A 21,933-nucleotide genomic window follows, 5' to 3' on the forward strand; every position below is an offset into this window, starting at 1 on the left:
TACCCGTCCAATGGGTCCCAAATCTCCAGGTTCAAGGGCATCTTCCTACATCGAAAACATGCATGAGAAACCCAGAAGATGGTACACCGTGTGATGGGGAAAGGTTTCTAAAACGCACCTCATTTCTCATCTCCTTGTGCCTGGGTTCGCCATTCCAGGCGCTTTACTAGCAATCTCCCTACTTGGAGCATCAGCACCTTTAACCTCCTGTTCCGTACAGGTTGCAATTTGTCCTGAGGATGAACGGGAAGACGGGGAACCAATGAGAGACTAGCTCTTGGTGTGGACACAGGAACAGGTCACTCTATTTTCCCATCAGGAAGAAGAATTAACCACAGGTTCAGCCTTCCCCCCGGAACCAGAACAGGGTGTGAAACCATCAAGCGCTTTTGCGTCCAGCTCCCAAAAAAGCAAGTTGTAAAATGGAGCTTCAGGTCACTGCAATTCACAAACCTGCAGAGATATAAATGATAACTCTCGTCCACAAATATATTGAGGGAAGGCAAAGAAGAGGATTTGAAATCAAGGCAGAATTGCAGGAAACAGATTTCAGGAGGTAGATTCGAATCGCCTTTAAAGCACATGAAAAGCGGCAAAACGTTGACAATGATGCCCTTGGCCGAAAAGGGCGTATGCGTTTTTTCCTGAATATATTCAGGAAAAAATGCATACACCCTTTTTGGACAACCAAGGAACCTGGAAAGGCAAATCAGGGCTACAAAGAAGACTCGCTACCCATCGGTCAAAAGGGCCATGCTGAAAAAAGTCTCAAAACCAGAAATGCAGGACAGGCCATGGAGAAATGGGAGCCTTGCTACACTGATGGGCGGGATGTAAATTGCCAACAGTCACTCTGGAGAAGTGTACGGTGAGTCCTGTAACATCTAAAATACAAAGCTTAGACAGCATAGGGCACTTCCACTCATGGGGGTATAAATAGGGAAAATGAAAAATCAGCAAGACACAAGCACCCCAAAGTTTAGGGCTGCTCTGTTGACAAGGACCTCCACTTCATTCCACCTTAAATATCCCAGGAAAGAGAAAAATGGATAAAGAAGTTGTGGTCCTTATGTACAATGGAATATCACTCAGCCATCAAATCAGTGTCATAAGGCTAGTAGCAGCATGATGAGTGGATTTAGGTACGATGATTCTAAGTGAAATAAGTCACACAGAAAAGGACACTTCTCAGAAGGTTTCACTTATACAGGGAATGTAAAAACCGTTACACTTGAACTGAATTACAAAACAGAACAGAGTCTCACATGCAGAAAACACAGTATGGCTGCTTAACGGGAAAGGTGAGGTGGGGTGATACATAAAACAAGGGTTTCAAATTAGCTCACATACCGTTCCATAAACCCAATATGTAATAGACAAGACCTACTCCTTGCTCAGAGAACTGGACTCAACACGCCCTATTCACCGCACAAGAATATATCTGACTTGTAATAATCTTAAAACCTATGTATTGATATCTCTCTGTTAGTGTGTCAAGTGGGTGTAAAGCGGCATAAACACAGCAGTGAAAAGCAGCTAAACCCCATTATAAAAATAAATTACTTTGAAAAACCCATGAAACAAAGACAGTGAAAGAGAGCGAAATTCTTACACAATGCGTTCAGGGGCTGTGATGCAACCTAGATGGACCATATCTAGACCCACAGCTGGATGAGACATAAGGGTGGACACTCTTGGGGCTGAGAGGTTTGGTGAGGTTGGGTGAGCAAACGCAGACCCTTTAAAGTAATACTGCGTGGTACCCGTCCCATGGGTCCCAAATCTCCAGGTTCAAGGGCATCTTCCTACATCGAAAACATGCATGAGAAACCCAGAAGATGGTACACCGTGTGATGGGGAAAGGTTTCTAAAACGCACCTCATTTCTCATCTCCTTGTGCCCGGGTTCGCCATTCCACCCGCTTTACTAGCAATCTCCCTACTTGGAGCATCAGCACCTTTAACCTCCTGTTCCGTACAGATTGCAATTTGTCCTGAGGATGAACGGGAAGACGGGGAACCAATGAGAGACTAGCTCTTGGTGTGGACACAGGCACAGGTCACTTTTTTTTCCCATCAGGAAGAAGAATTAACCACAGGCTCAGCCTGCCCCCCGGAACCAGAACAGGGTGTGAAACCATCAAGCGCTTTTGCGGCCAGCTCCCAAAAAAGCAAGTTGTAAAATGGAGCTTCAGGTCACTGCAATTCACAAACCTGCAGAGTTACAAATGATAACTCTCGTCCACAAATATATTGAGGGAAGGCAAAGAAGAGGATTTGAAATCAAGGCAGAATTGCAGGAAACAGATTTCAGGAGGTAGATTCGAATCGCCTTTAAAGCACATGAAAAGCGGCAAAACGTTGACAATGATGCCCTTGGCCAAAAAGGGCGTAAGCGTTTTTTCCTGAATATATTCAGGAAAAAACGCTTACGCCCTTTTTGGCCAACCAAGCAACCTGGAAAGGCAAATCAGGGCTACAAAGAAGACTCGCTACCCATCGGTCAAAAGGGCCATGCTGAAAAACGTGTCAAAACCAGAAATGCAGGAGAGGCCATGGAGAAATGGGAGCCTTGCTACACTGATGGGCTGGATGTAAATTGCCAACAGTCCCTCTGGAGAAGTGTACGGTGAGTCCTGTAACATCTAAAAAACACAGCTTAGACAGCATAGGGCACTTCCACTCATGGGGGTATAAATTGGGAAAATGAAAAATCAGCAAGACACAAGCACCCCAAAGTTTAGGGCTGCTCTGTTGACAAGGACCTCCACTTCATTCCACCTTAAATATCCCAGGAAAGAGAAAAATGGATAAAGAAGTTGTGGTCCTTATGTACAATGGAATATCACTCAGCCATGAAATCAATGTCATAAGGCTAGTAGCAGCATGATGAGTGGATTTAGGTACGACGATTCTAAGTGAAGTAAGTCACAAAGAAAAGGACACTTCTCATAAGGTATCACTTATAGAGGGAATGTAAAAACCGTTACACTTGAACTGAATTACAAAACAGAACAGAGTCACACATGCAGAAAACACACTATGGCTGCTTAACGGGAAAGGTGAGGTGGGGTGATACATAAAACAAGGGTTTCAAATTAGCTCAGATACCGTTCCATAAACCCAATATGTAATAGACAAGACCTACTCCTTGCTCAGAGAACTGGACTCAACACGCCCTATTCACCGCACAAGAATATATCTGACTAGGAATAATCTTAAAACCTATGTATTGATATCTCTCTGATAGTGTGTCCAGTGGGTGTAAAGCGGCATAAACACAGCAGTGAAAAGCAGCTAAACCCCATTATAAAAATAAATTACTTTGAAAAACCCAAGAAACAAAGACAGTGAAAGCGAGAGAAATTCTTACACAATGCGTTCAGGGGCTGTGATGCAACCTGGATTGACCATATCTAGACCCACAGCTGGATGAGACATAAGGGTGGACACTCTTGGGGCTGAGAGGTTTGGTGAGGTTGGGTGAGCAAACGCAGACCCTTTAAAGTAATACTGCGTAGTACCCGTCCCATGGGATCCAAATCTCCAGGTTCAAGGGCATCTTCCTACATCGAAAACATGCATGAGAAACCCAGAGGATGGTACAGCGTGTGATGGGGAAAGGTTTCTAAAACGCACCTCATTTCTCATCTCCTTGTGCCCGGGTTCGCCATTCCAGCCGCTTTACTAGCAATCTCCCTACTTGGAGCATCAGCACCTTTAACCTCCTGTTCCGTACAGGTTGCAATTTGTCCTGAGGATGAACGGGAAGACGGGGAACCAATGAGAGACTAGCTCTTGGTGTGGACACAGGCACAGGTCACTCTATTTTCCCATCAGAAAGAAGAATTAACCACAGGCTCAGCCTTCCCCCCGGAACCAGAACAGGGCATGAAACCATCATGCGCTTTTGCGGCCAGCTCCCAAAAAAGCGAGATGTAAAATGGAGCCTCAGGTCACTGCAATTCACAAACCTGCAGAGTTATAAATGATAACTCTCGTCCACAAATATATTGAGGGAAGGCAAAGCAGAGGATTTGAAATCAAGGCAGAATTGCAGGAAACAGATTTCAGGAGGTAGATTCGAATCGCCTTTAAAGCACATGAAAAGCGGCAAAACGTTGACAATGATGTCCTTGGGCAAAAAGGGCGTATGCGTTATTTCCTGAATATATTAAGGAAAAAACGCATACGCCCCTGTTGGCCAACCAAGCAACCTGGAAAGGCAAATCAGGGCTACAAAGAAGACTCGCTACCCATCGGTCAAAAGGGCCATGCTGAAAAACTTGTCAAAACTAGAAATGCAGGACAGGCCATGGAGAAATGGGAGCCTTGCTACACTGATGGGCGGGATGTAAATTGCCAACAGCCACTCTAGAGAAGTGTACGGTGAGTCCTGAAACATCTAAAAAACACAGTTTAGACAGCACAGGGCACTTCCACTCATGGGGGTATAAATTGGGAAAATGAAAAATCAGCAAGACACAAGCACCCCAAAGTTTAGGGCTGCTCTCTTGACAAGGACCTCCACTTCCTTGCACCTTAAATATCCCAGGAAAGAGAAAAATGGATAAAGAAGTTGTGGTCCTTATGTACAATGGAATATCACTCAGCCATGAAATCAATGTCATAAGGCTAGTAGCAGCATGATGCATGGATTTAGCTACAACGATTCTAAGTGAAATAAGTCACACAGAAAAGGACACTTCTCATAAGGTATCACTGATAGAGGGAATGTAAAACCCTTTACACTTGAACTGAATTACAAAACAGAACAGAGTCACACGTGCAGAAAACACACTATGGCTGCTTAACGGGAAAGGTGAGGTGGGGTGATACATAAAACAAGGGTTTCAAATTAGCTCAGATACCGTTCCATAAACCCAATATGTAATAGACAAGACCTACTCCTTGCTCAGAGAACTGGACTCAACACGCCCTATTCACCGCACAAGAATATATCTGACTAGGAATAATCTTAAAACCTATGTATTGATATCTCTCTGTTAGTGTGTCAAGTGGGTGTAAAGCGGCATAAACACAGCAGTGAAAAGCAGCTAAACCCCATTATAAAAATAAATTACTTTGAAAAACCCATGAAACAAACACAGTGAAAGAGAGAGAAATTCTTACACAATGCGTTCAGGGGCTGTGATGCAACCTGGATTGACCATATCTAGACCCACAGCTGGATGAGACATAAGGGTGGACACTCTTGGGGCTGAGAGGTTTGGTGAGGTTGGGTGAGCAAACGCAGACCCTTTAAAGTAATACTGCGTGGTACCCGTCCCATGGGTCCCAAATCTCCAGGTTCAAGGGCATCTTCCTACATCGAAAACATGCATGAGAAACCCAGAAGATGGTACACCGTGTGATGGGGAAAGGTTTCTAAAACGCACCTCATTTCTCATCTCCTTGTGCCCGGGTTCGCCATTCCACCCGCTTTACTAGCAATCTCCCTACTTGGAGCATCAGCACCTTTAACCTCCTGTTCCGTACAGATTGCAATTTGTCCTGAGGATGAACGGGAAGACGGGGAACCAATGAGAGACTAGCTCTTGGTGTGGACACAGGCACAGGTCACTTTTTTTTCCCATCAGGAAGAAGAATTAACCACAGGCTCAGCCTGCCCCCCGGAACCAGAACAGGGTGTGAAACCATCAAGCGCTTTTGCGGCCAGCTCCCAAAAAAGCAAGTTGTAAAATGGAGCTTCAGGTCACTGCAATTCACAAACCTGCAGAGTTACAAATGATAACTCTCGTCCACAAATATATTGAGGGAAGGCAAAGAAGAGGATTTGAAATCAAGGCAGAATTGCAGGAAACAGATTTCAGGAGGTAGATTCGAATCGCCTTTAAAGCACATGAAAAGTGGCAAAACGTTGACAATGATGCCCTTGGCCAAAAAGGGCGTAAGCGTTTTTTCCTGAATATATTCAGGAAAAAACGCTTACGCCCTTTTTGGCCAACCAAGCAACCTGGAAAGGCAAATCAGGGCTACAAAGAAGACTCGCTACCCATCGGTCAAAAGGGCCATGCTGAAAAACGTGTCAAAACCAGAAATGCAGGAGAGGCCATGGAGAAATGGGAGCCTTGCTACACTGATGGGCTGGATGTAAATTGCCAACAGTCCCTCTGGAGAAGTGTACGGTGAGTCCTGTAACATCTAAAAAACACAGCTTAGACAGCATAGGGCACTTCCACTCATGGGGGTATAAATTGGGAAAATGAAAAATCAGCAAGACACAAGCACCCCAAAGTTTAGGGCTGCTCTGTTGACAAGGACCTCCACTTCATTCCACCTTCAATATCCCAGGAAAGAGAAAAATGGATAAAGAAGTTGTGGTCCTTATGTACAATGGAATATCACTCAGCCATGAAATCAATGTCATAAGGCTAGTAGCAGCATGATGAGTGGATTTAGGTACGACGATTCTAAGTGAAGTAAGTCACAAAGAAAAGGACACTTCTCATAAGGTATCACTTATAGAGGGAATGTAAAAACCGTTACACTTGAACTGAATTACAAAACAGAACAGAGTCACACATGCAGAAAACACACTATGGCTGCTTAACGGGAAAGGTGAGGTGGGGTGATACATAAAACAAGGGTTTCAAATTAGCTCAGATACCATTCCATAAACCCAATATGTAATAGACAAGACCTACTCCTTGCTCAGAGAACTGGACTCAACACGCCCTATTCACCGCACAAGAATATATCTGACTAGGAATAATCTTAAAACCTATGTATTGATATCTCTCTGATAGTGTGTCCAGTGGGTGTAAAGCGGCATAAACACAGCAGTGAAAAGCAGCTAAACCCCATTATAAAAATAAATTACTTTGAAAAACCCAAGAAACAAAGACAGTGAAAGCGAGAGAAATTCTTACACAATGCGTTCAGGGGCTGTGATGCAACCTGGATTGACCATATCTAGACCCACAGCTGGATGAGACATAAGGGTGGACACTCTTGGGGCTGAGAGGTTTGGTGAGGTTGGGTGAGCAAACGCAGACCCTTTAAAGTAATACTGCGTAGTACCCGTCCCATGGGATCCAAATCTCCAGGTTCAAGGGCATCTTCCTACATCGAAAACATGCATGAGAAACCCAGAGGATGGTACAGCGTGTGATGGGGAAAGGTTTCTAAAACGCACCTCATTTCTCATCTCCTTGTGCCCGGGTTCGCCATTCCAGCCGCTTTACTAGCAATCTCCCTACTTGGAGCATCAGCACCTTTAACCTCCTGTTCCGTACAGGTTGCAATTTGTCCTGAGGATGAACGGGAAGACGGGGAACCAATGAGAGACTAGCTCTTGGTGTGGACACAGGCACAGGTCACTCTATTTTCCCATCAGAAAGAAGAATTAACCACAGGCTCAGCCTTCCCCCCGGAACCAGAACAGGGCATGAAACCATCATGCGCTTTTGCGGCCAGCTCCCAAAAAAGCGAGATGTAAAATGGAGCCTCAGGTCACTGCAATTCACAAACCTGCAGAGTTATAAATGATAACTCTCGTCCACAAATATATTGAGGGAAGGCAAAGCAGAGGATTTGAAATCAAGGCAGAATTGCAGGAAACAGATTTCAGGAGGTAGATTCGAATCGCCTTTAAAGCACATGAAAAGCGGCAAAACGTTGACAATGATGTCCTTGGGCAAAAAGGGCGTATGCGTTATTTCCTGAATATATTAAGGAAAAAACGCATACGCCCCTGTTGGCCAACCAAGCAACCTGGAAAGGCAAATCAGGGCTACAAAGAAGACTCGCTACCCATCGGTCAAAAGGGCCATGCTGAAAAACTTGTCAAAACTAGAAATGCAGGACAGGCCATGGAGAAATGGGAGCCTTGCTACACTGATGGGCGGGATGTAAATTGCCAACAGCCACTCTAGAGAAGTGTACGGTGAGTCCTGAAACATCTAAAAAACACAGTTTAGACAGCACAGGGCACTTCCACTCATGGGGGTATAAATTGGGAAAATGAAAAATCAGCAAGACACAAGCACCCCAAAGTTTAGGGCTGCTCTCTTGACAAGGACCTCCACTTCCTTGCACCTTAAATATCCCAGGAAAGAGAAAAATGGATAAAGAAGTTGTGGTCCTTATGTACAATGGAATATCACTCAGCCATGAAATCAATGTCATAAGGCTAGTAGCAGCATGATGCATGGATTTAGCTACAACGATTCTAAGTGAAATAAGTCACACAGAAAAGGACACTTCTCATAAGGTATCACTGATAGAGGGAATGTAAAACCCTTTACACTTGAACTGAATTACAAAACAGAACAGAGTCACACGTGCAGAAAACACACTATGGCTGCTTAACGGGAAAGGTGAGGTGGGGTGATACATAAAACAAGGGTTTCAAATTAGCTCAGATACCGTTCCATAAACCCAATATGTAATAGACAAGACCTACTCCTTGCTCAGAGAACTGGACTCAACACGCCCTATTCACCGCACAAGAATATATCTGACTAGGAATAATCTTAAAACCTATGTATTGATATCTCTCTGTTAGTGTGTCAAGTGGGTGTAAAGCGGCATAAACACAGCAGTGAAAAGCAGCTAAACCCCATTATAAAAATAAATTACTTTGAAAAACCCATGAAACAAACACAGTGAAAGAGAGAGAAATTCTTACACAATGCGTTCAGGGGCTGTGATGCAACCTGGATTGACCATATCTAGACCCACAGCTGGATGAGACATAAGGGTGGACACTCTTGGGGCTGAGAGGTTTGGTGAGGTTGGGTGAGCAAACGCAGACCCTTTAAAGTAATACTGCGTAGCACCCGTCCCATGGGATCCCAATCTCCAGGTTCAAGGGCATCTTCCTACATCGAAAACATGCATGAGAAACCCAGAGGATGGTACAGCGTGTGATGGGGAAAGGTTTCTAAAACGCACCTCATTTCTCATCTCCTTGTGCCCGGGTTCGCCATTCCAGCCGCTTTACTAGCAATCTCCCTACTTGGAGCATCAGCACCTTTAACCTCCTGTTCCGTACAGGTTGCAATTTGTCCTGAGGATGAACGGGAAGACGGGGAACCAATGAGAGACTAGCTCTTGGTGTGGACACAGGCACAGGTCACTCTATTTTCCCATCAGGAAGAAGAATTAAGCACAGGCTCAGCCTTCCCCCCGGAACCAGAACAGGGCGTGAAACCATCATGTGCTTTTGCGGCCAGCTCCCAAAAAAGCAAGTTGTAAAATGGAGCTTCAGGTCACTGTAAATCACAAACCTGCAGAGTTATAAATGTTAACTCTTTTCCACAAATATATTGAGGGAAGGCAAAGAAGAGGATTTGAAATCAAGGCAGAATTGCAGGAAACAGATTTCAGGAGGTAGATTCGAATCGCATTTAAAGCACATGAAAAGCGGCAAAACGTTGAAAATGATGCACTTGGCCAAAAAGGGCGTATGCGTTTTTTCCTGAATATATTCAGGAAAAAACGCATACGCCCTTTTTGGCCAACCAAGCAACCTGGAAAGGCAAATCAGGGCTGCAAAGAAGACTCGCTACCCATCGGTCAAAAGGGCCATGCTGAAAAACGTGTCAAAACCAGAAATGCAGGACAGGCCATGGAGAAATGGGAGCCTTGCTACACTGATGGGCGGGATGTAAATTGCCAACAGCCACTCTGGATAAGTGTACGGTGAGTCCTGAAACATCTAAAAAACACAGCTTAGAGAGCATAGGTCACTTCCACTCATGGGGGTATAAATTGGGAAAATGAAAAATCAGCAAGACACAAGCACCCCAAAGTTTAGGGCTGCTCTGTTGACAAGGACCTCCACTTCCTTCCACCTTAAATATCCCAGGAAAGAGAAAAATGGATAAAGAAGTTGTGGTCCTTATGTACAATGGAATATCACTCAGCCATGAAATCAATGTCATAAGGCTAGTAGCAGCATGATGCGTGGATTTAGGTACGACAATTCTAAGTGAAATAAGTCACACAGAAACGGACACTTCTCATAAGGTATCACTGATAGAGGGAATGTAAAAACCTTTACACTTGAACTGAATTACAAAACAGAACAGAGTCACACATGCAGAAAACACACTATGGCTGCTTAACGGGAAAGGTGAGGTGGGGTGATACATAAAACAAGGGTTTCAAATTAGCTCAGATACCGTTCCATAAACCCAATATGTAATAGACAAGACCTACTCCTTGCTCAGAGAACTGGACTCAACACGCCCTATTCACCACACAAGAATATATCTGACTAGTAATAATCTTAAAACCTATGTATTGATATCTCTCTGTTAGTGTGTCAAGTGGGTGTAAAGCGGCATAAACACAGCAGTGAAAAGCAGCTAAACCCCATTATAAAAATAAATTACTTTGAAACAACCATGAAACAACGACAGTGAAAGAGAGAGACTTTCTTACACAATGCGTTCAGGGGCTGTGATGCAACCTGGATTGACCATATCTAGACCCACAGCTGGATGAAACATAAGGGTGGACACTCTTGGGGCTGAGAGGTTTGGTGAGGTTGGGTGAGCAAACGCAGACCCTTTAAAGTAATACTGTGTGGTACCCGTTCCTTGGGTCCCAAATCTCCAGGTTCAAGGGCATCTTCCTACATCGAAAACATGCATGAGAAACCCAGAAGATGGTACACCGTGTGATGGGGAAAGGTTTCTAAAACGCACCTCATTTCTCATCTCCTTGTGCCCGGGTTCGCCATTCCAGCCACTTTACTCGCAATCTCCCTACTTGGAGCATCAGCACCTTTAACCTCCTTTTCCGTACAGGTTGCAATTTGTCCTGAGGATGAACGGGAAGACGGGGAACCAATGAGAGACTAGCTCTTGGTGTGGACACAGGCCCAGGTCACTCTATTTTCCCATCAGGAAGAAGAATTAACCACGGGCTCAGCCTTCCCCCCGGAACCAGAACAGGGTGTGAAACCATCAAGCGCTTTTGCGGCCAGCTCCCAAAAAAGCAAGTTGTAAAATGGAGCTTCAGGTCACTGCAATTCACAAACCTGCAGAGATATAAATGATAACTCTCGTCCACAAATATATTGAGGGAAGGCAAAGAAGAGGATTTGAAATCAAGGCAGAATTGCAGGAAACAGATTTCAGGAGGTAGATTCGAATCGCCTTTAAAGCACATGAAAAGCGGCAAAACGTTGACAATGATGCCCTTGGCCAAAAAGGGCGTATGCGTTTTTTCCTGAATATATTCAGGAAAAAACGCATACGCCCTTTTTGGCCAACCAAGCAACCTGGAAAGGCAAATCAGGGCTACAAAGAAGACTCGCTACCCATCGGTCAAAAGGGCCATGCTGAAAAAAGTCTCAAAACCAGAAATGCAGGACAGGCCATGGAGAAATGGGAGCCTTGCTACACTGATGGGCGGGATGTAAATTGCCAACAGTCACTCTGGAGAAGTGTACGGTGAGTCCTAAAACATCTAAAAAACCCAGCTTAGACAGCATAGGGCACTTCCACTCATGGGGGTATAAATTGGGAAAATGAAAAATCAGCAAGACACAAGCACCCCAAAGTTTAGGGCTGCTCTGTTGACAAGGACCTCCACTTCATTCCACCTTCAATATCCCAGGAAAGAGAAAAATGGATAAAGAAGTTGTGGTCCTTATGTACAATGGAATATCACTCAGCCATGAAATCAATGTCATAAGGCTAGTAGCAGCATGATGAGTGGATTTAGGTACGACGATTCTAAGTGAAATAAGTCACACAGAAAAGGACACTTCTCATAAGGTATCACTTATAGAGGGAATGTAAAAACCGTTACACTTGAACTGAATTACAAAACAGAACAGAGTCTCACATGCAGAAAACACACTATGGCTGCTTAACGGGAAAGGTGAGGTGGGGTGATACATAAAACAAGGGTTTCAAATTAGCTCAGATACCATTCCATAAACCCAATATGTAATAGACAAGACCTACTCCTTGCTCAGAGAACTGGACTCAACACGCCCTATTCACCGCACAAGAATATATCTGACTAGTAATAATCTTAAAACCTATGTATTGATATCTCTCTGTTAGTGTGTCAAGTGGGTGTAAAGCGGCATAAACACAGCAGTGAAAAGCAGCTAAACCCCATTATAAAAATAAATTACTTTGAAAAACCCATGAAACAAAGACAGTGAAAGAGAGAGACATTCTTACACAATGCGTTCCGGGGCTGTGATGCAACCTGGATTGACCATATCTAGACCCACAGCTGGATGAAACATAAGGGTGGACACTCTTGGGGCTGAGAGGTTTGGTGAGGTTGGGAGAGCAAACGCAGACCCTTTAAAGTAATACTGCGTGGTACCCGTCCCATGGGTCCCAAATCTCCAGGTTCAAGGGCATCTTCCTACATCGAAAACATGCATGAGAAACCCAGAAGATGGTCCACCGTGTGATGGGGAATGGTTTCTAAAACGCACCTCATTTCTCATCTCCTTGTGCCCGGGTTCGCCATTCCAGCCGCTTTACTAGCAATCTCCCTACTTGGAGCATCAGCACCTTTAACCTCCTGTTCCGTACAGGTTGCAATTTGTCCTGAGGATGAACCGGAAGACGGGGAACCAATGAGAGACTAGCTCTTGGTGTGGACACAGGCAGAGGTCACTCTATTTTCCCATCAGAAAGAAGAATTAACCACAGGCTCAGCCTTCCCCCCGGAACCAGAACAGGGCGTGAAACCATCATGTGCTTTTGCGGCCAGCTCCAAAAAAGCAAGTTGTAAAATGGAGCTTCAGGTCACTGCAATTCACAAACCTGCAGAGTTATAAATGTTAAATCTTTTCCACAAATATATTGAGGGAAGGCAGAGAAGAGGATTTGAAATCAAGGCAGAATTGCAGGAAACAGATTTCAGGAGGTAGATTCGAATCGCATTTAAAGCACATGAAAAGCGGCAAAACGTTGACAATGATGCACTTGGCCAAAAAGGGCGTATGCGTTTTTTCCTGAATATATTCAGGAAAAAACGCATACGCCCTTTTTGGCCAACCAAGCAACCTGGAAAGGCAAATCAGGGCTACAAAGAAGACTCGCTACCCATCGGTCAAAAGGGCCATGCTGAAAAACGTGTCAAAACCAGAAATGCAGGACAGGCCATGGAGAAATGGGAGCCTTGCTACACTGATGGGCGGGATGTAAATTGCCAACAGCCACTCTGGATAAGTGTACGGTGAGTCCTGAAACATCTAAAAAACACAGCTTAGACAGCATAGGGCACTTCCACTCATGGGGGTATAAATTGGGAAAATGAAAAATCAGCAAGACACAAGCACCCCAAAGTTTAGGGCTGCTCTGTTGACAAGGACCTCCACTTCCTTCCACCTTAAATATCCCAGGAAAGAGAAAAATGGATAAAGAAGTTGTGGTCCTTATGTACAATGGAATATCACTCAGCCATGAAATCAATGTCATAAGGCTAGTAGCAGCATGATGCGTGGATTTAGGTACGACAATTCTAAGTGAAATAAGTCACACAGAAACAGACACTTCTCATAAGGTATCACTGATAGAGGGAATGTAAAAACCTTTACACTTGAACTGAATTACAAAACAGAACAGAGTCACACATGCAGAAAACACACTATGGCTGCTTAACGGGAAAGGTGAGGTGGGGTGATACATAAAACAAGGGTTTCAAATTAGCTCAGATACCGTTCCATAAACCCAATATGTAATAGACAAGACCTACTCCTTGCTCAGAGAACTGGACTCAACACGCCCTATTCACCACACAAGAATATATCTGACTAGGAATAATCTTAAAACCTATGTATTGATATCTCTCTGTTAGTGTGTCAAGTGGGTGTAAAGCGGCATAAACACCGCAGTGAAAAGCAGCTAAACCCCATTATAAAAATAAATTACTTTGAAAAACCCATGAAACAAAGACAGTGAAAGAGAGAGACATTCTTACACAATGCGTTCAGGGGCTGTGATGCAACCTGGATTGACCATTACTAGACCCACAGCTGGATGAGACATAAGGGTGGACACTCTTGGGGCTGAGAGGTTTGGTGAGGTTGGGTGAGCAAACGCAGACCCTTTAAAGTAATACTGCGTAGTACCCGTCCCATGGGATCCCAATCTCCAGGTTCAAGGGCATCTTCCTACATCGAAAACATGCATGAGAAACCCAGAGGATGGTACAGCGTGTGATGGGGAAAGGTTTCTAAAACGCACCTCATTTCTCATCTCCTTGTGCCCGGGTTCGCCATTCCAGCCGCTTTACTAGCAAACTCGTACTTGGAGCATCAGCACCTTTAACCTCCTGTTCCGTACAGGTTGCAATTTGTCCTGAGGATGAACGGGAAGACGGGGAACCAATGAGAGACTAGCTCTTGGTGTGGACACAGGCACAGGTCACTCTATTTTCCCATCAGGAAGAAGAATTAACCACAGGCTCTGCCTGCCCCCCGGAACAAGAACAGGGCGGGAATCCATCATGCGCTTTTGCGGCCAGCTCCCAAAAAAGCGAGTTGTAAAATGGAGGTTCAGGGCACTGCAATTCACAAACCTGCAGAGTTATAAATGATAACTCTCGTCCACAAATATATTGAGGGAAGGCAAAGCAGAGGATTTGAAATCAAGGCAGAATTGCAGGAAACAGATTTCAGGAGGTAGATTCGAATCGCCTTTAAAGCACATGAAAAGCGGCAAAACGTTGACAATGATGCCCTTGGCCAAAAAGGGCGTATGCGTTTTTTCCTGAATATATTCAGGAAAAAACGCATACGCCCTTTTTGGCCAACCAAGCAACCTGGAAAGGCAAATCAGGGCTACAAAGAAGACTCGCTACCCATCGGTCAAAAGGGCCATGCTGAAAAACTTGTCAAAACCAGAAATGCAGGACAGGCCATGGAGAAATGGGAGCCTTGCTACACTGATGGGCGGGATGTAAATTGCCAACAGCCACTATAGAGAAGTATACGGTGAGTCCTGAAACATCTAAAAAACACAGTTTAGACAGCACAGGGCACTTCCACTCATGGGGGTATAAATTGGGAAAATGAAAAATCAGCAAGACACAAGCACCCCAAAGTTTAGGGCTGCTCTGTTGACAAGGACCTCCACTTCCTTGCACCTTAAATATCCCAGGAAAGAGAAAAATGGATAAAGAAGTTGTGGTCCTTATGTACAATGGAATATCACTCAGCCATGAAATCAATGTCATAAGGCTAGTAGCAGCATGATGCGTGGATTTAGGTACGCCGATTCTAAGTGAAATAAGTCACACAGAAAAGGACACTTCTCATAAGGTATCACTTATAGAGGGAATGTAAAAACCTTTACACTTGAACTGAATTACAAAACAGAACAGAGTCACACATGCAGAAAACACACTATGGCTGCTTAACGGGAAAGGTGAGGTGGGGTGATACATAAAACAAGGGTTTCAAATTAGCTCAGATACCGTTCCATAAACCCAATATGTAATAGACAAGACCTACTCCTTGCTCAGAGAACTGGACTCAACACGCCCTATTCACCGCACTAGAATATATCTGACTAGGAATAATCTTAAAACCTATGTATTGATATCTCTCTGTTAGTGTGTCAAGTGGGTATAAAGCGGCATAAACACAGCAGTGAAAAGCAGCTAACCCCATTATAAAAATAAATTACTTTGAAAAACCCATGAAACAAACACAGTGAAAGAGAGAGAAATTCTTACACAATGCGTTCAGGGGCTGTGATGCAACCTGGATTGACCATATCTAGACCCACAGCTGGATGAGACATAAGGGTGGACACTCTTGGGGCTGAGAGGTTTGGTGAGGTTGGGTAAGCAAACGCAGACCCTTTAAAGTAATACTGCGTGGTACCCATCGCAAGGGTCCCAAATCTCCAGGTTCAAGGGCATCTTCCTACATCGAAAACATGCATGAGAAACCCAGAGGATGGTACAGCGTGTGATGGGGAAAGGTTTCTAAAACGCACCTCATTTCTCATCTCCTTGTGCCCGGGTTCGCCATTCCAGCCGCTTTACTAGCAATCTCCCTACTTGGAGCATCAGCACCTTTAACCTCCTGTTCCGTACAGGTTGCAATTTGTCCTGAGGATGAACGGGAAGACGGGGAACCAATGAGAGACTAGCTCTTGGTGTGGACACAGGCCCAGGTCACTCTATTTTCCCATCAGGAAGAAGAATTAACCACAGGTTCAGCCTTCCCCCCGGAACCAGAACAGGGTGTGAAACCATCAAGCGCTTTTGCGTCCAGCTCCCAAAAAAGCAAGTTGTAAAATGGAGCTTCAGGTCACTGCAATTCACAAACCTGCAGAGATATAAATGATAACTCTCGTCCACAAATATATTGAGGGAAGGCAAAGAAGAGGATTTGAAATCAAGGCAGAATTGCAGGAAACAGATTTCAGGAGGTAGATTCGAATCGCCTTTAAAGCACATGAAAAGCGGCAAAACGTTGACAATGATGCCCTTGGCCGAAAAGGGCGTATGCGTTTTTTCCTGAATATATTCAGGAAAAAATGCATACGCCCTTTTTGGACAACCAAGGAACCTGGAAAGGCAAATCAGGGCTACAAAGAAGACTCGCTACCCATCGGTCAAAAGGGCCATGCTGAAAAAAGTGTCAAAACCAGAAATGCAGGACAGGCCATGGAGAAATGGGAGCCTTGCTACACTGATGGGCGGGATGTAAATTGCCAACAGTCACTCTGGAGAAGTGTACGGTGAGTCCTGTAACATCTGAAATACACAGCTTAGACAGCATAGGGCACTTCCACTCATGGTGGTATAAATAGGGAAAATGAAAAATCAGCAAGACACAAGCACCCCAAAGTTTAGGGCTGCTCTGTTGACAAGGACCTCCACTTCATTCCACCTTAAATATCCCAGGAAAGAGAAAAATGGATAAAGAAGTTGTGGTCCTTATGTACAATGGAATATCACTCAGCCATGAAATCAGTGTCATAAGGCTAGTAGCAGCATGATGAGTGGATTTAGGTACGATGATTCTAAGTGAAATAAGTCACACAGAAAAGGACACTTCTCATAAGGTTTCACTTATACAGGGAATGTAAAAACCGTTACACTTGAACTGAATTACAAAACAGAACAGAGTCTCACATGCAGAAAACACAGTATGGCTGCTTAACGGGAAAGGTGAGGTGGGGTGATACATAAAACAAGGGTTTCAAATTAGCTCAGATACCGTTCCATAAACCCAATATGTAATAGACAAGACCTACTCCTTGCTCAGAGAACTGGACTCAACACGCCCTATTCACCGCACAAGAATATATCTGACTTGTAATAATCTTAAAACCTATGTATTGATATCTCTCTGTTAGTGTGTCAAGTGGGTGTAAAGCGGCATAAACACAGCAGTGAAAAGCAGCTAAACCCCATTATAAAAATAAATTACTTTGAAAAACCCATGAAACAAAGACAGTGAAAGAGAGCGAAATTCTTACACAATGCGTTCAGGGGCTGTGATGCAACCTAGATGGACCATATCTAGACCCACAGCTGGATGAGACATAAGGGTGGACACTCTTGGGGCTGAGAGGTTTGGTGAGGTTGGGTGAGCAAACGCAGACCCTTTAAAGTAATACTGCGTGGTACCCGTCCCATGGGTCCCAAATCTCCAGGTTCAAGGGCATCTTCCTACATCGAAAACATGCATGAGAAACCCAGAAGATGGTACACCGTGTGATGGGGAAAGGTTTCTAAAACGCACCTCATTTCTCATCTCCTTGTGCCCGGGTTCGCCATTCCAGCCGCTTTACTAGCAATCTCCCTACTTGGAGCATCAGCACCTTTAACCTCCTGTTCCGTACAGATTGCAATTTGTCCTGAGGATGAACGGGAAGATGGGGAACCAATGAGAGACTAGCTCTTGGTGTGGACACAGGCACAGGTCACTTTTTTTTCCCATCAGGAAGAAGAATTAACCACAGGCTCAGCCTGCCCCCCGGAACCAGAACAGGGTGTGAAACCATCAAGCGCTTTTGCGGCCAGCTCCCAAAAAAGCAAGTTGTAAAATGGAGCTTCAGGTCACTGCAATTCACAAACCTGCAGAGTTACAAATGATAACTCTCGTCCACAAATATATTGAGGGAAGGCAAAGAAGAGGATTTGAAATCAAGGCAGAATTGCAGGAAACAGATTTCAGGAGGTAGATTCGAATCGCCTTTAAAGCACATGAAAAGCGGCAAAACGTTGACAATGATGCCCTTGGCCAAAAAGGGCGTAAGCGTTTTTTCCTGAATATATTCAGGAAAAAACGCTTACGCCCTTTTTGGCCAACCAAGCAACCTGGAAAGGCAAATCAGGGCTACAAAGAAGACTCGCTACCCATCGGTCAAAAGGGCCATGCTGAAAAACGTGTCAAAACCAGAAATGCAGGAGAGGCCATGGAGAAATGGGAGCCTTGCTACACTGATGGGCGGGATGTAAATTGCCAACAGTCCCTCTGGAGAAGTGTACGGTGAGTCCTGTAACATCTAAAAAACACAGCTTAGACAGCATAGGGCACTTCCACTCATGGGGGTATAAATTGGGAAAATGAAAAATCAGCAAGACACAAGCACCCCAAAGTTTAGGGCTGCTCTGTTGACAAGGACCTCCACTTCATTCCACCTTAAATATCCCAGGAAAGAGAAAAATGGATAAAGAAGTTGTGGTCCTTATGTACAATGGAATATCACTCAGCCATGAAATCAATGTCATAAGGCTAGTAGCAGCATGATGAGTGGATTTAGGTACGACGATTCTAAGTGAAGTAAGTCACAAAGAAAAGGACACTTCTCATAAGGTATCACTTATAGAGGGAATGTAAAAACCGTTACACTTGAACTGAATTACAAAACAGAACAGAGTCACACATGCAGAAAACACACTATGGCTGCTTAACGGGAAAGGTGAGGTGGGGTGATACATAAAACAAGGGTTTCAAATTAGCTCAGATACCGTTCCATAAACCCAATATGTAATAGACAAGACCTACTCCTTGCTCAGAGAACTGGACTCAACACGCCCTATTCACCGCACAAGAATATATCTGACTAGGAATAATCTTAAAACCTATGTATTGATATCTCTCTGTTAGTGTGTCAAGTGGGTGTAAAGCGGCATAAACACAGCAGTGAAAAGCAGCTAAACCCCATTATAAAAATAAATTACTTTGAAAAACCCATGAAACAAACAAAGTGAAAGAGAGAGAAATTCTTACACAATGCGTTCAAGGGCTGTGATGCAACCTAGATGGACCATATCTAGACCCACAGCTGGATGAGACATAAGGGTGGACACTCTTGGGGCTGAGAGGTTTGGTGAGGTTGGGTGAGCAAACGCAGACCCTTTAAAGTAATACTGCCTAGTACCCGTCCCATGGGATCCAAATCTCCAGGTTCAAGGGCATCTTCCTACATCGAAAACATGCATGAGAAACCCAGAAGATGGTACACCGTGTGATGGGGAAAGGTTTCTAAAACGAACCTCATTTCTCATCTCCTTGTGCCCGGGTTCACCATTCCAGCCGCTTTACTAGCAATCTCCCTACTTGGAGCATCAGCACCTTTAACCTCCTTTTCCGTTCAGGTGGCAATTTGTCCTGAGGATGAACGGGAAGACGGGGAACCAATGAGAGACTAGCTCTTGGTGTGGATACAGGCACAGGTCACTCTATTTTCCCATCAGGAAGAAGAATTAACCACAGGCTCAGCCTGCCCCCCGGAACAAGAACAGGGCGGGAATCCATCATGCGCTTTTGCGGCCAGCTCCCAAAACAGCGAGTTGTAAAATAGAGGTTCAGGGCACTGCAATTCACAAACCTGCAGAGTTATAAATGATAACTCTCGTCCACAAATATATTGAGGGAAGGCAAAGCAGAGGATTTGAAATCAAGGCAGAATTGCAGGAAACAGATTTCAGGAGGTAGATTCGAATCGCCTTTAAAGCACATGAAAAGCGGCAAAACGTTGACAATGATGCCCTTGGCCAAAAAGGGCGTATGCGTTTTTTCCTGAATATATTCAGGAAAAAACGCATACGCCCTTTTTGGCCAACCAAGCAACCTGGAAAGGCAAATCAGGGCTACAAAGAAGACTCGCTACCCATCGGTCAAAAGGGCCATGCTGAAAAACGTGTCAAAACCAGAAATGCAGGACAGGCCATGGAGAAATGGGAGCCTTGCTACACTGATGGGCGGGATGTAAATTGCCAACAGCCACTCTGGAGAAGTGTACGGTGAGTCCTGTAACATCTAAAAAACACAGCTTTGAGAGCATAGGGCACTTCCACTCATGGGGGTATAAATTGGGAAAATGAAAAATCAGCAAGACACAAGAACCCCAAAGTTGAGGGCTGCTCTGTTGACAAGGACCTCCACTTCCTTCCACCTTAAATATCCCAGGAAAGAGAAAAATGGATAAAGAAGTTGTGGTCCTTATGTACAATGGAATATCACTCAGCCATGAAATCAATGTCATAAGGCTAGTAGCAGCATGATGAGTGGATTTAGGTACGACGATTCTAAGTGAAATAAGTCACACAGAAAAGGACACTTCTCATAAGGTATCACTTATAGAGGGAATGTAAAAACCGTTACACTTGAAGTGAATTATAAAACAGAACAGAGTCACACATGCAGAAAACACACTATGGCTGCTTAACGGGAAAGGTGAGGTGGGGTGATGCATAAAACAAGGGTTTCAAATTAGCTCAGATACCGTTCCATAAACCCAATATGTAATAGACAAGACCTACTCCTTGCTCAGAGAACTGGACTCAACACGCCCTATTCACCGCACAAGAATATATCTGACTAGGAATAATCTTAAAACCTATGTATTGATATCTCTCTGATAGTGTGTCAAGTGGGTGTAAAGCGGCATAAACACAGCAGTGAAAAGCAGCTAAACCCCATTATAAAAATAAATTACTTTGAAAAACCCAAGAAACAAAGACAGTGAAAGAGAGAGAAATTCTTACACAATGCGTTCAGGGGCTGTGATGCAACCTGGATTGACCATATCTAGACCCACAGCTGGATGAGACATAAGGGTGGACACTCTTGGGGCTGAGAGGTTTGGTGAGGTTGGGTGAGCAAACGCAGACCCTTTAAAGTAATACTGCGTAGTACCCGTCCCATGGGATCCAAATCTCCAGGTTCAAGGGCATCTTCCTACATCGAAAACATGCATGAGAAACCCAGAGGATGGTACAGCGTGTGATGGGGAAAGGTTTCTAAAACGCACCTCATTTCTCATCTCCTTGTGCCCGGGTTCGCCATTCCAGCCGCTTTACTAGCAATCTCCCTACTTGGAGCATCAGCACCTTTAACCTCCTGTTCCGTACAGGTTGCAATTTGTCCTGAGGATGAACGGGAAGACGGAGAACCAATGAGAGACTAGCTCTTGGTGTGGACACAGGCACAGGTCACTCTATTTTCCCATCAGAAAGAAGAATTAACCACAGGCTCAGCCTTCCCCCCGGAACCAGAACAGGGCATGAAACCATCATGCGCTTTTGCGGCCAGCTCCCAAAAAAGCGAGATGTAAAATGGAGCCTCAGGTCACTGCAATTCACAAACCTGCAGAGTTATAAATGATAACTCTCGTCCACAAATATATTGAGGGAAGGCAAAGCAGAGGATTTGAAATCAAGGCAGAATTGCAGGAAACAGATTTCAGGAGGTAGATTCGAATCGCCTTTAAAGCACATGAAAAGCGGCAAAACGTTGACAATGATGTCCTTGGCCAAAAAGGGCGTATGGGTTATTTCCTGAATATATTAAGGAAAAAACGCTTACGCCCCTGTTGGCCAACCAAGAAACCTGGAAAGGCAAATCAGGGCTACAAAGAAGACTCGCTACCCATCGGTCAAAAGGGCCATGCTGAAAAACTTGTCAAAACCAGAAATGCAGGACAGGCCATGGAGAAATGGGAGCCTTGCT

The sequence above is a fragment of the Balaenoptera borealis genome, assembly GCF_965194805.1.
Source record: "Balaenoptera borealis genome assembly, chromosome: 11".
Taxonomy (NCBI): Eukaryota; Metazoa; Chordata; class Mammalia; order Artiodactyla; family Balaenopteridae; genus Balaenoptera; species Balaenoptera borealis.